This window comes from Cynocephalus volans, chromosome X, assembly GCF_027409185.1.
Source record: "Cynocephalus volans isolate mCynVol1 chromosome X, mCynVol1.pri, whole genome shotgun sequence".
NCBI lineage: Eukaryota > Metazoa > Chordata > Mammalia > Dermoptera > Cynocephalidae > Cynocephalus > Cynocephalus volans.
The window spans coordinates 36667539-36681298 of record NC_084478.1 but is presented as its reverse complement, the minus strand read 5'-3'; the positions used below and the strand labels follow the sequence as shown (position 1 = coordinate 36681298).

General features: G+C 47.8%; 1 pseudogene; it reads left to right on the top strand.

Moving 5' to 3' along the window:
• The first annotated feature begins 1020 nt into the window (after positions 1-1020).
• LOC134367875 (melanoma-associated antigen B5-like) lies at positions 1021-9409 on the top strand (annotated as a pseudogene).
• The last annotated feature ends 4351 nt before the right edge of the window (positions 9410-13760 follow it).

Here is a 13760-nt window from a genome sequence, read left to right as displayed (position 1 = left end):
TGTCAGGCTGACCTCTGCAAGGAGGGTCTCAGGGATGTGAAAGGCTTGCAAGTCCAGGAGGTGGCAGAAGGAAGAGCCTAAGGCTCTAAGAGGAGTGGAGTCGCGAATCCTCTAGGAGACTGAGCGAGCCCCACTCCAGAACAGCGGGGGCGCCAGAGATGCCGCCCCTGCAATCGTCCTTGAGAGGCCCTTGCACTTGTTGCACTGACTTCCTCTGAGGGCGTCTCAGGAGGGTGCGGGACGTTGCCTAAGGCAGAGGCCTCATCGCATGTGGGTGAGGAGTCCCCGACTCTGACTGGAGTCCAGGTGAGGAGCTTGAGTGAGAACGAGAGAACCACCCCTCAGAAGACTGCCCAGCCCCCTCTCCAACAAACCCACCGCACCCCCTTTCTCAGTCTCAGGAGCTCTGAAGGGAGTGGGCCGGCCAAGATGGGCGCTCAATCCTCCCTCTCGAGTCTTGGGAAGGGGAGGGCTGTGGTAAAAGTGGGAGGCCCCTGTTCAGCGGAGGAGAATCGTACCCTGACAGTCTAGGGGGAAAACTTAGGCGAGAGTCACACCCAGCTCCTGTTTGCAACTCCCGGAGGTCCCAATCATAGAGGCCGAGCCTACGTGAGCCGTCCTTTCCCATGTGATGATATTAGAAAGCTGAGGGTTTGGGCCTGAGTGAAGGGGCCTGATGTCAACAGAGGAAGGAGTAGCATGCCCTGCAGGGAATCAAGAGTGGAACCCGGAGTGAGTTCTGAGGGGACTATCCTTCCCAGAAGAGTCAGGTGGCACAGAGCCCGCCCCTGCTGTCGACCCTGGGAGGCCCTGGGCAGGGCTGTCAGGCTAACTTCTGCAAGGAGAGTCTCAGGAATGTGAGGTCCTAGGTCTGAGAGGAGGGTCCTCAAGTGAGCAAAGGAAAGCCTATATGCTATCACAGGGGAAGGGGGGAGAGGGGTGCTGCTGCTGGTGGTGGTAAGGGATTTTGTCTAAAGGGGACGGCCTAACGTCCACGGTAGGAGGGTTTGAGTTAAGGGCATGACCCTGACGTCTGAAGGGAACATCGACGAGGAGGGTACCACCAAATCCATCCCCTATTCTCAGCCTTGGGATACCATGTGGAGGTGAGTCGGCCCTCGTATCCTACTAGGGGGCCTCAGGAGATGTTCCAAGCCATGCCGAGGCTCAAAGGAAAGGGTGATGGGACCACCCGCCAGTGAACGGAATACAAACGATCTGAGCCCCACCCCTGCATTCATCATTTGCAGGCCCACAGCAGGGCTGTCGGACTGAGGCTTCCCCTCACTTCTTTATATTCAAAATAAAGGAGATGATATCTTTGGTGTGAGGGTACAGCCGCTGGTCAGCAGAGAAATGTATAACAGGCACTATCTGGAGCTTAGGTGAATTCCCTGAATGAGAACTGAAGCCCCAAACAGCCCATGACAGAGAGGAGTCCGCCTGGCTTTGAGCTGGGTGCCCCCTAAGAGGAATGACGGGGCGAAAAGCTCCTTCCCTTCCACCTCTGTGGTCTCAGTGAGTCGTGGCTTTGATTTGAGGTGTCCACTTGAGGGCAGCAGAATAGAGGGGGCCCAGGATTGGCAACAATTTACGGGATCATTCAGATGATGAACTGAGGGGACCCTCACCCCCCAGAACAGAAGGCCCCCCACTACCGGCTGCTGCCATCTCCTCAGTACACCCCAGGCAGTGCTGGCACCCTGCAGTCTAGAACACACTCTAAGTTCCTCCATAGGGTTGTCAGGAGACAGGCTGACCAGAAGAACAGGAGCTGGGTAGGTTTCTAGAGAAGTGCCTTCAGAGAAACCTGCGGAGGGTGCCTTTGTTAAAGCCAAGGTGGTCTCTGTCGCCGAAGATGCTCACATGATGTAATTCTCTCTTGTCCAGGTGCCTGCATCACCAGCCGTCCTGCCAGCACTCCTTCCCACTGTCCCTCCCCAGAGTCATCATGCCTCGGAGACGGAAAAGTAAGCTCCACGCCAGTGAGAAAGGTGCTCAGGCAACAGCAGCGGCAGCAGAGGAGTCCCCTCCCTCCTCTTCTCTTTGTGGAGATAATAGCCAGAGCCTGCCTGCTGCTGGGTCATGTAGCAGTTCCGAGGGGCCTCAGAGAGCACCATCCGCCACCACTACTTCTGAAGGCATTTCTTGCACTAGATGTGAAGAAGGCTGCAATGGCCAAGGTGACGAACGGAAAAGCACCTCTGAGGACCCACTGTCTACTAACAACTCATGCGAAGACCCTCTAATGAGGAAGGCTGTTTTGTTGACGCAGTTCCTGCTCTACAAGTATAGAATGAAACAGCCCATTATGAAGGCAGACATGCTGAAGGTTATCAACTGTAAGTACAAACACCAGTTTGCTGAGATCCTCAAGAGGGCCTCCCAACACGTCGACGCTGCCTTTGCAGTTGAGGTGGTGGAAGTCGACTTACCCAGTCACTCGTATAACCTAGTCAGCAAACTGAAACTTCCCAACAACGGGAGGGTGCGTCCTGGCAGAGGGTTTCCCAAGACCGGTCTCCTAATGATTGTCCTGGGTGTGATCTTAACGAATGGCAACTGTGCCACTGAGGAACACATCTGGAAATGCCTGAATAAGATGAAAGTATATGCTGGAAGGAAGCACCTCATCTACGGAGAGCCCCGGAAGCTCATCACTCAAGATTTGGTGAGGCTGAATTACCTAGAGTACCGGCAGGTCCCCAACAGTGATCCTCCGTGCTATCAATTCCTGTGGGGTCCAAGAGCACATGTTGAAACCAGCGAGACGAAAGTCCTGGAGCATTTGGGAAAGATCAAGGAAATCATCACCTTGGACTACTTATGTCATTATGCAGAGCCTATGGAAGATGAGGAAGAAACAGCCCCAGCCGTAGACCCAGCCAGGCATGGCATCTGCCAATGCGAGTACGGTCTCCTGGACCATTAGTCCAGCAAATGTTCTCACCCTTATTGAAGTCTGTGTTGTTGTTGGTTTGTTTGTTTGTTTGATTGTTTGTATTTTTATCACCCAGATAAGAAAATATGATATAAGAATAGGAATTTTCTTAGACACTTGAAAGAACCCTACAGTAAACTACAGTGGAGAACTAAATGTAATAGTGGGTAATACAATGGAGAAATAAAATTAAAACATAGTTAATCCTCGCTTTCCCAAATTTCTGTTAGTGTTTTGTAAAATTAAATGATTCATACTTTGTTTATCTTAGCTTATTCAAGGTAGTAGGAAAATTAAATCTGAATAAATTAGACTTCATGTTTACTGCCTCTTTTATTCAAAAACAGTAATTGAGCATCTGCTTTTTGGAAGGTTCTGTGCTAGAACTAGGGATGCTGCAATAAAGAAGACACAGCCCCCGCTCATAGAACTTTTGAGCCTCTAAGCTGCCATCATACAAGATGTTGCACTCTCCTCTGGCCTATCAGTAAAGTAACAAGAATGAGTGAGGTTGAGGGAGTTCCTTATGATGCAATCTAGTGGAAATTTCCTGAACAAGGCACTTTGGGGCATTGGAAAAATTCAAGTCTTCGGTGGGATGTAATTTTTATTTAAACTGTGAGGTGAGCAGGATGAGTTCGTGGAAGTGGTGAGCAGCGGCCATACCCTCAGATGGTGTGCTTCAGAGTTGAGAGACAAAACTGTGTAAGTTAGCGTGTTGGGGCTGTGCTAACAGAATACCGTAGACTGGGTGTCTTAAACAATAGAAGTCGATTTTTCACAGATCTGAAGGCTGGGATATCCAAGATCAAGGTGCCAGCAGGTTCGGTTCCTGATGACGGTGCCCATCCTAACTTGCAGACAGTTGCCTTCTCACTGTATCATCACATTGAGGAGAGAGGGAGAGGGAGAAGAGAAAAAAAGAGGACATTAGGGAGGGGGGACAGAGCGGGGGAGAGACAGAGAGGGAGAGAGGGGAGAGGAGGGGGGAGATAGAGAATGGGGCGGAGCAAGAGAAGGAGAGAGACTGAGAGACAGAGAGAGGGACAGTAAGAAAAGAGAGAGAGACAGAGAGAGAGAGAGAGAGAGAGAGAGATCTATTGTCTCCTATTCTTCTTATAGGGACCCTAATCCCAACACTCTCGCTCCAACCTTAAAATTCAACCAAACAGAATTGCCACCCAAAGGCCCCGCCTCTAAATACCACTCCATTGAGTGTTAGGGATTCAGCATATGAATTTGAGGGGGACACAAATGTTCTTTCCACTATGGAAAGCTGCTCCTACAAGTTACTTTGTGGTTATATGTAAGCCAGAGACAAATCTCTGTCTGGGCAGGAAAGAAAGTGTCCTGTGCTCTGGATTCAGTGCACGTGAACACAGTTTGCAAGCTGTTTTCGTGGAAATGTGAAAGAAACTCACAGTAAAATAATTGAGATCACAATATGAGGAGAACAAAAGAGTAAAAAACGGAAATGTAAAAGCTGCTTAAATCTTCGTTGGCCTTATACCTTTTAGTATTTCTTTTAGTATAAATAAAAGATACCTGATTTATTTAGATTGTTTGAGAATGTTCTGTTCTAGTGCACTGCATATTGTCTGCTCTCTAGTGGATGAAAACCAACCAACCAACCAACAAACAAAACAAGTCTGATTGGAAGGTAGTATTGTCTGGGTTTAAAACGGTCAATATTAAATCCAGTGATCAATAAGAACCAGAATGAGTTCACTAAAACATTTTTAAAACAAGACTGCTAAATTCAAGGGACACCTGTAGGTTTAAATTGTCTCAAAAGTTTGCAAGACTTTTGACAATTTTGTTTCTCATTATATCATTATGAAAATAGAAAATAATACTGCTATATAAAAACTAAAATAATCATACGATAACTGCCATTCATTGAATACCCAATATTTCCTAATCCGTATGCCTTTTGCTTTATCTACAGTGCATACACTCCAACACGTCTCCAAGATAGGCATGACTTAGCAGACTCACATTACAGATGAGCAACTTGTGAGTTTCCCAAGCTCATGAGCTTGTAATTGACAAAGCCAGCACTAGATCCCTGGTCTGGATTCGTCTAGAGCCCACATCGTTCCAGTCATCCCAGTTTGAGCTAGATCTTGGATCTTGTAATTCATTTTTCTGCTCACCACTGCAAAGTGTATCTAAGAGGATAAAAAGGACCCTGTCCACAAATCAATTTTGTATTACACAGCTAGAGTAATAATAATGTTGAATAAACAGATGGTATATATAAAGAAAAGAAAACATCATATCTAGTGACAAAATGATCATCTACCTATGCAATGTCAGATAACCTAAAAAGATCAGGAGCTCACCAAATCATCCTGGTCTGCCCTCTCCCTGTAGAAATCAAATCTCTTCTGAGCAAAGCTACGTGACTGGCTATGTCTGGCTTTTGAAGCAAAGGAATAGATCACAATGCTTTTTCTCTGACAGCCCACCACCTGTCACGGGCCTCTTGCCTTCTGCTGTAGCTTCCCCATCTCAAATGGAGCCTAGGACAGAGAGCCATTCTCTGCAAGGTTTGCAGGAGTGAACCTGCTCAATGGTGTGCGACATTTCCCAGAAGCTTTTAATCAGAGAAAGGAGGCAAGATGAGGAACACCATAACTAAAGGCTCTGGAGATCAGTGGCCTAGAATATAGGGGTCACTAAAAAACCAGCTCCTTGCCTACTGTCAGACCTAGAGGGCCCAAGGCAGGGCTATAAGCTGTGAATCTCATTTACTCTTCAAGGTTCTCAGGGACCTAAGAGCCTTTGGTAAGTGTGGCACCCTCAGGTCAGTAAGAGAGAAATCTCAGCCTGTAATAAATATCAAGATAGGGACCCTAAAGGAGAAATGAGGAACCGCTCACCCCGGAGCAGTAGGGGCCTCCTGAACTATGTATTGCTTTCTGCCTTGGTTGGCCTCTCATTTCGTCTGGTGCCCCCTAATGGTGTTTGAGGGAGGTAAAGGCCTTGAAGTGGTGGTAGTAGCCTCACTTGTGCCCAGGTACGAGATCCTAACAGGACCTACCTAGATTTAAGTTAAGGACACTGAGTGCTGATGGGTGGATTCCCCATAACAGAGGGGGCCACAGAGAGTTCCCAGGCAGAATTATCCAAAGCGTCGCACCCTGACATTCCCCCTCTGGTTTCTTAGGAAGGTGGAAGCCCCGGTCTGAGGCCGGCAGGCTCAGGTCAGTAGAGAGGCGTCCCACGTCCCACACCGAGTCAAGGACAGAAACCTGAATGAGGACTGAGGGAACCACCAATTCCAAAAGTGTGCAGTCTTATACAATTCTGACCCTGCTGTCATTCCTCAGAAGACCCCAATAGCCAAGGGCAATTGTGGTTCCTGTTGACTTCTACTTTGGAGATTCCGGAAAGGTGATGGCCTTGGTGTGAGGAGCGTGGCCTCAGGTCAGTGGAGAGTGGAGTTCCAGGTCTGTCTGTTCCGGAGTCAAAGTGAGACCATGTTTGAGGAGAGTGGGGGCCACTCACCCAAGGACAGAGGGAATGCACCATGTTCTGCCTCTGCTGTCAGCCCTAAGAGGCGCAGGGCAAAGCTAGCAGGCTGAGGTGCCCCCTCATCTCATCTGAGAGTGGTCTCAGGGTTGTGAAGCCCTTAGTCTAATGGGAGCAGCTCCATTCAGCCGAGGGTGGAAAACTAGTCCTTTAGAGGACTGAAATTGAGGGCCGGCCCGTGGCTCACTTGGGAGAGTGTGGTGCTGATGGCACCAAGGCCGCCGGTTCGGATCCTTGTGTAGGGGTGGCCGGTTGGCTCACTAGGGAGAGCATGGTGCTAATGATGCTGGGGCTTGGGTTGGGATCCCCTTCCTGGTCATTTTTGAAACGAAAAAAAAGAAAAAAAAAAAAAAAAAAACAGGACTGAAGTTGATGACCCTAAGTGAGGATGATGTTACCCTTCGCAGAACAAATGTGGCCACACAGAGCCCTGGCACTGATATCTGTCCTTGGCAGACCTGGAAATGCTGGACTGATGAGCCCCGTTCACTTCCCTTTTGGCCATCTCAAGGATGTGAGGCACTTGGTCTAAGGGGCCAGCCTCAGGCTAGCACAGGGAGGAATTCCAGGTCATGCCAAGGGCCAAGCTGAGGAGCCTGAGGACTGAAGGAACCACTCAAACCGTATAAGCAGGAACATCACAGAATCCTTCTACTGTCAGCAATGGGTGAGCACAGGCAGCTCTACCCAGATGAGTCAACTCTTACACCCTCCGGATAGTCTCGAGGAAATAAAGGCCATAGCATAAGGGGTTAGGACTCTAGGTCATATGAGTTTTCAGTGCAAGGACCCTGAGTGAGGACTGAGGAGAGCACCCAACCCCGAAAAGACAGGAATCCACAAAGTCCTGCCCCTTTCTGACCTGGGAAGGCCCAGGAAGGGGTAACCACATGTGTCACCCACTCACTTTCAGTTCTGGAGGACTCAGGTCACTGTAGGGTAGAGGACCAGACCCTGACTCAGGGAGAATTAAAAGGGTCACCAACCCCAGAACAGTGGAGTCCCATAGAGTTTTTCCCCTGCTGTTAGCTCTCAGAATACCCAGACAGTTGTGGATGGATGTGATGCCCTCTGACTTCCATCTCTGAGGACTGTGGGGGGTGAGGATCTTGGTCTGAGGCTGGCTGAGTCAGCATTGGGAAAATTTCCAGATTGTGCCACCGGTCTGGGTGAGGGCCCTGAGGAAGGAGTGGAGCAAAAAACTCCTAACAACGGGGGAGGCACGTAATGTCTCCCCTACCGTTAGTCCTTGGAGATACAGGCATAGATGACACGTGGAGCAGAGGCAGCCCTCAATTCCTCCTCAGGATGACAGAGAAATGAGGGCCTTGTTCTGAGGCGGACAGTAACAGGCCAAGAGAAGGAGGAATTTTAGTCCCTCCTACGAGTCACACTAGGAAGCTCACCTTCACAAGGCCAGACCTTGCCTGCCAAAGTTCTCTGTCTTGAGGGGCTACAGGCAGGTGTGGCCAAATAAAGCTGCCCTCGCTTCCCTCTGTTGGGTCTCAGAGAGTTCTGTACCTTACCATGAGGGGATGTCCTCAGGTCAAAGAAGAGAGGAGCTACAGGCCTTCTCAGTAGCCAGAAGGAGAAACCTGAGTGAATGCTTAGGGGACCAAACCTTTCCCTCCCAGTAGAGGGGACACCAAGAAATCCAGCCCCAGTCCTGCCTTCGGCACTTAAAGAGCCAGGGCAGGGCTGTCAGCCAGAGGCTCTGACATTGCTTCTTTATATTGGGTCTAAGGGAAAGATCCTTAGTCTTAAGGTGAAGCCACCATGGAGTGGAAGGTTGGGTCCCAGACCCACGGGGAGCCAAGATAAGAACTCTGAATAAGAATGAGAATCCAGCGATCCCAGAACACACAGGGTCCCAAGAGTTAACAGCCCTGGGTAAGCCCTGGCAGAGATGGTGGGCTGAGAAACACCTTCACTTATTTTTCGTGGGTTCCAGGGAGCTTTGAATTGTCATCTTTATTGCAGCGTAGGAAAAAGGTCCCTGGCCCTGTCAACAGTTGGCCTGACGATTCTGAATGTGAACTGAGAGGACTCCCCACCCCAAAACGCAGGGAGCTCCATGACCAGCCCCTGTTCTCAGCCCATAAACCCCAAGCTGAGCTGGCAGCCTGCAGCCTGAGACTCACTCTAAGTTCCTCCACGGGGTTATCAGGGGACAGGTTGACCAAGGGAACCCTCTGGCTTCCTAGAGCAGTGCCCTCCCAGAAATCTGCAGAGGGGGCCTTGATTAAAGCCAAGGTGGGATCTCCCTGCTGAAAGTGCTCACACCATCTCCTTCTCCCTTCTCCAGGTGCCCGCATTACCAGCCGTCCTGCCCACTCTCCGGTCTGCTGTCTCTCACCACGGTCCTGCCTCAGGGTCGGAAGAGTATGCTCCGTGCCCATGGGAAATGCCACTGGGGTCTCAAGGCCCACTGAAGGAGAGAAAGAAGAGTCTCCCTTCTCGTTCTCTCCTGTTCTGCCTGGTACTCCTCAGGGCTCCCCTGCTGCTCACGTGTCCCAGGAGTCTCAAAGAGCCTGTCCGTCACCACTGCTTCTGCAAGTATTTCATGCATAAGATCTGATGAAGCTGCCAAGAGCCAAGATGAGGAAAGACCAAGCACCTCCCTGGCAGCACCCTCCACCCAGAGCTCATGCAGAGACCTCCTAATCAGGGTCACAAATGGTTGGTACAATTCCTGCTGGAGAAGTATAAAATGAAAGAGCCCATTACAACAGCAGCATTGTCAACAGAAAGTGCAAGGGAAATTTCCCTGAAATCTTCAGGAGAACCTCCGAGTGCACAGAGATTGCCTTTGGCCTTGAGCGGAAGGAAGTTGACCCCAGCGGTCACTTCGATGCTCTTGTCAGTGAACTGGACCTCCCCAACAATGGGAGTCTGAGTGTTCATAAGGTGTTGCCTAAGACCCGTCTCTAATGATGCTCCTGGGTATGATCCTCATGAAGGGCAGCTGCATTAGAGAGAGGAGATCTGAGAATTTCTGAATAAGATTTGGGCATATCCTGGGAGCGCGACTTTATATATGAAGAGCCCAGGAAGCTCATCACCAAAGATTTGCTGTAGGAAAAGTACCTGGAGCAGTGGCAGGTGCACAAGTGTGAACCTCCACGCTATGAATTCCTATGGGGTTCAGGAGACCAGGCTGAAACCAGCAAGGTGAAAGGTCAGTGCTTTTTGGCCAGAGTCCATGATATCGTCCCCAGTGTCTTCTCGTCCCTTTGGAAAGTGGCTTTGAAAAAACCTACGTGCAGCCAGGTTTTGCATTAATGCGACGGCCAGTGCAACTTTAAGGGCCCAACAGTTTCTCCAATGGCACGAGAAGGCTGAGGGAGATTCTCCACCCTTAGTTGAAGAAAGCAGTTAATGTTCTAAGTAATAGAGGACCCAGGCCGGACTGGAAAGACTGCAGTGTACATCTTCATGTTCCGGTTCTACATGATTAACTTTTTTGGGTCGTTATTTTTCAAATATTGTTTCCTTTACTTATTGACTTACTTAATTACAAACCTGTTTTGCAAGTTGCATCTAAGCCTGATTTGCTATTTTCATACCGTTTTATTAATGCAACATCTTTGTACACGCAAAGGTCTTCTTGTTTTATTGCAGGCGACCAGATTTCCAACTGCTCTTTTGTGCATAAGAAACCTCATCAGAGTATAAAATAGAAGAGCACTGTAGACAAATAATATTCTGTGAGGTCCAGGAAGCCCCATGTTTTCAAAGATGAAAAATACAGGTTTTTCTAGATGAATTATCAGTTACGCGATTAGAGATTCTTTGGGGGACTGGATAAAGTGCCTCTCATCTGCCTTCTGTTCAAAACTCTTAGAGCTTTTGAACTCCGCAATTGTAAGCTCATCAGCAGGCAGGAGACTTACCTATCCCACTATCTTAACACAGAACTCGAGTTCCTCTTCTATCATAACTGCAATAGCCAAAGGAGAGCCCCAGAAGAAAGGTTAGGAAATCATACACTATATATATATATTTTTTTTTCCACTCCCTTTCTCCCATCTTACAAAGCATTTTGAGTACGGTAATCATCTGGGGAGTACGTAACTTCTAGGATATTGGTATGATTTCGAAAACAACACAAAATATCTTTCACAACACAATATATAACCCTTGTAATCTCTTATTTACAGAATCTATAAGGCTGTGTGGAATGAGATAATTTAAATGCTCAAATTCTTCCTTAGACCGTTGCGTAATTATTAGCAGGTGTGATGCCACCAGGTATTGTGAAGCAAGTTCCAGTCTGAGCCATGGAGGATGTTACGGCACCAGGTGAGAGGGTAACCGCATTATGGAGATTCTTGAAGGGCAAAGGGGGAGAGGCTGAGACGTGTCAATTTCAAGGGTTAACTTGCCAGAAACCTCAGGGTGATTTTCCAGAGCAGAGAGCCCAGCTTTCTGCCTCTCTCACTACAGGAACTAACCCAGACAAAAGAAATCAGATTTCCAACTGCTCTTCTGTGGTCGGGGGAAATGGAGACACAGACAGATATGACCCAGCACATACATGCCTACTGCCTTTCTATGTGGCTCTGAGCTCCCAGGGCCTCAGCCTGCCCACAATTCCATCAGAGTCACTTTGAGCACCTTCTCGGCACAGACCAAGGGTTCACTACTCCCTAAAGAGATCAGGCCCAAGACAGATCCCCTTCCAGATGCGGAATGGGTCCTGCTTACTTTAAGTGCTTCCTCCACCTCAATACTGTCCATCTTACCCCATAAAATAACAATGGCACGGGACTTTGGTTTTCATGTTTTAGCACATGACGGAGGAAGAAAGGCACATTGAGAGGTTACAGAATGTCTCTCCATGAGGTATAGAGATCTGGCCCAGCCTACATATCTAAATGGGGTGGGGAGGAGGGGGATAATTTCCTAGTAGATAGATCCTTTCTCCTGCCTCCCAAACTCTCCTCAAATTTCACCCTGAAATGCCAGTTTACGAAAAGGAAACAGTAATCTAACTTTCTGTATTAAGGGACAGGGCAGTAGACGTGGGACCGTGGGGACCGACGGGGACCTGCAGAGACTGGTGAGGGAGAGGCTGGTTTGAAAGCTCTCTCCCTGGGTGGGATGCTGTCTTCCATTCAGGCCCAGTCACTTTCAAGAAGCCCTTTGGTTTGCTGGTGATCCAACCGTACACCTGTGGATTGTTAGCTTTGTAAATATGCTTAGCTCCTAAGAGCAATCTGGGGCCATCATGATGAAAAATTTAAGAGTGTGAATCAGCAAGGCAGTTATTAGCACCAGGTGAGAGTAACTGAAGTCTCTTTTCGAAAAATCACACTAGGAATTTTTCCAAATCCATTGCTCAGCCTCTAAGGCTTAGGATCTCAGCCTTATGCGTATTTCTATTCTCGCTCCTTAGCGATACTCTAAAGTTTGCCTCACTTACCCAGATGCACAGAGGTAAAAACATTTATCTGAAAGCATATATCTTGGTTTGTTCCTCTGAAACACATCCCTATCTGATTATCCTTTCCCTGAATCCTACACAACCTGAAACTCTCAGGTCAGCTTCACTCAAACCTCCCAATGTCTCCATCACCATGAAGTGTGTCTTTCACCAGAATTTCTCTGCTGGTATTGAGCAATTCTCCACAACACTAATTTTTGGGGATTCACTGTGAAATCTCACAAGCCAAAGGCCTCTGTTTCACTAGGCAAGCCACCACGAATAAAGGTATCTACCGGAGGGAAAAATGATACAGATTTACCAAAAGACCAGTTGTCAAAATGCTGAGGTGCACAAAGGAGAGAGAGAGTTTGTACCTACACGGGAATTTGCATTCGGTGTAAGATTTTAGTTTATGGAGAGCCAAAGACCTCAGGAAGGAGGACTGGATGATGAGCAGATGACTTTTTTCCCCACAAATGATCAAAGCGTATTAAGTTAGCTTAAAAGGAGACAAATTTGCAAAGAGGGTTTCAGGCAGCCTTGAGAAACTAGTGTCCAACCTCTTGCTTAGCCTCAAACAAACCACCCAGTTTAGAAAGAGGAGAAACAACCCACTTGCCCAAATATCTTCAAAGGATGCCTAGCATCAGTCACTTTTAACGTCATTTCATTGATCATAAAAAGAACTCAGAGGTCACGGAAAACATGTATTAAGATGGTCATTCATGATTACTATGGCTTGAATGTGTCCTCCAAAAGGCATGTGTTGGCAACTTAATCCCCAATGCAACAGCGTTTGGAGGTGTGTCTAATGGGAGGTGATTAGGACCTGAGGGCTCCACCCTCATGAATGGGTTAATGCCATTATCACGCAAGTGGGTTTAAGTGGGTTTGTCATTGCGGGAGTGGGTTTCTTATTTTAAAAAACACATTTGGCCGTCATCTTGCTCTCTCTCTCTCTCTCTCTCTCTCTCTCTCTCAGTGTCCTGTTCTCGCGCCCTCTCTTGCCCTTCCATCTTCCACCATGGGATGGCGCAGCAAAAAGGCCCTCGCCAGATGCCAACTCCTCAATCTTGGACATCCCCCCCTTCAGAAGTGAAAGAAATAAATCACTGCTCTTTATATGTTACACAGATTCAGGTGTTCTGTTACAGCAGCAGAAAATGGACTAAGTCACCAATCCACTGTGATGATCTGCTCTGTGGTCCTGGAGATGAGGTCATAAAATTAAATAAATAAATAAAAATCCTTGAAGAGCATCTCCAAGGTTTGCTCTAGTCAGTTTCAAGTGGGTGCATTTGGTATGCTGTAATCTCCAACAAAGTAAGAAAATTTTTATTTCCAACCAAGATATGAGAGATTAGGCAAAGTATCTTCAAGTCAAACTCATTTTCCTATTAAATATATTTGGGTTAAAATGAAGAACTGAGATTTTGACATGGTGAGTATCAATAATCTCACTGAACAGAGCAGGTTATTTCTTACTGCCTGAGTTGGTACCGAGGGGCCCTTCCTACTTGACAGCAGCCAAGAAAAGAAGCCAGGGTCAAAACACTAGGAGTGTCTTTTAAAATGGTCCTACTTACCTGGAAAGCCATTACATCGAAATGATTATAAAACACAAACTTGATCTTTTTTTAAAACGTCAACCAACGTAGTTCACAGAGTAATTAAATCCCCAAATGAACACAGGAAACTGATTCCCCACTAACTTAGGGAATACAGAGAATACAAACTGTTATCAAGTAGGGCCAAATCTCCATACACATATGCAAGAGGTTTCCGAACGCAAAGGGTAGAAGAGGTGACAGGATCCAACCACTGCCTATAAGGAGCCAAATTTTAGCCAACAAG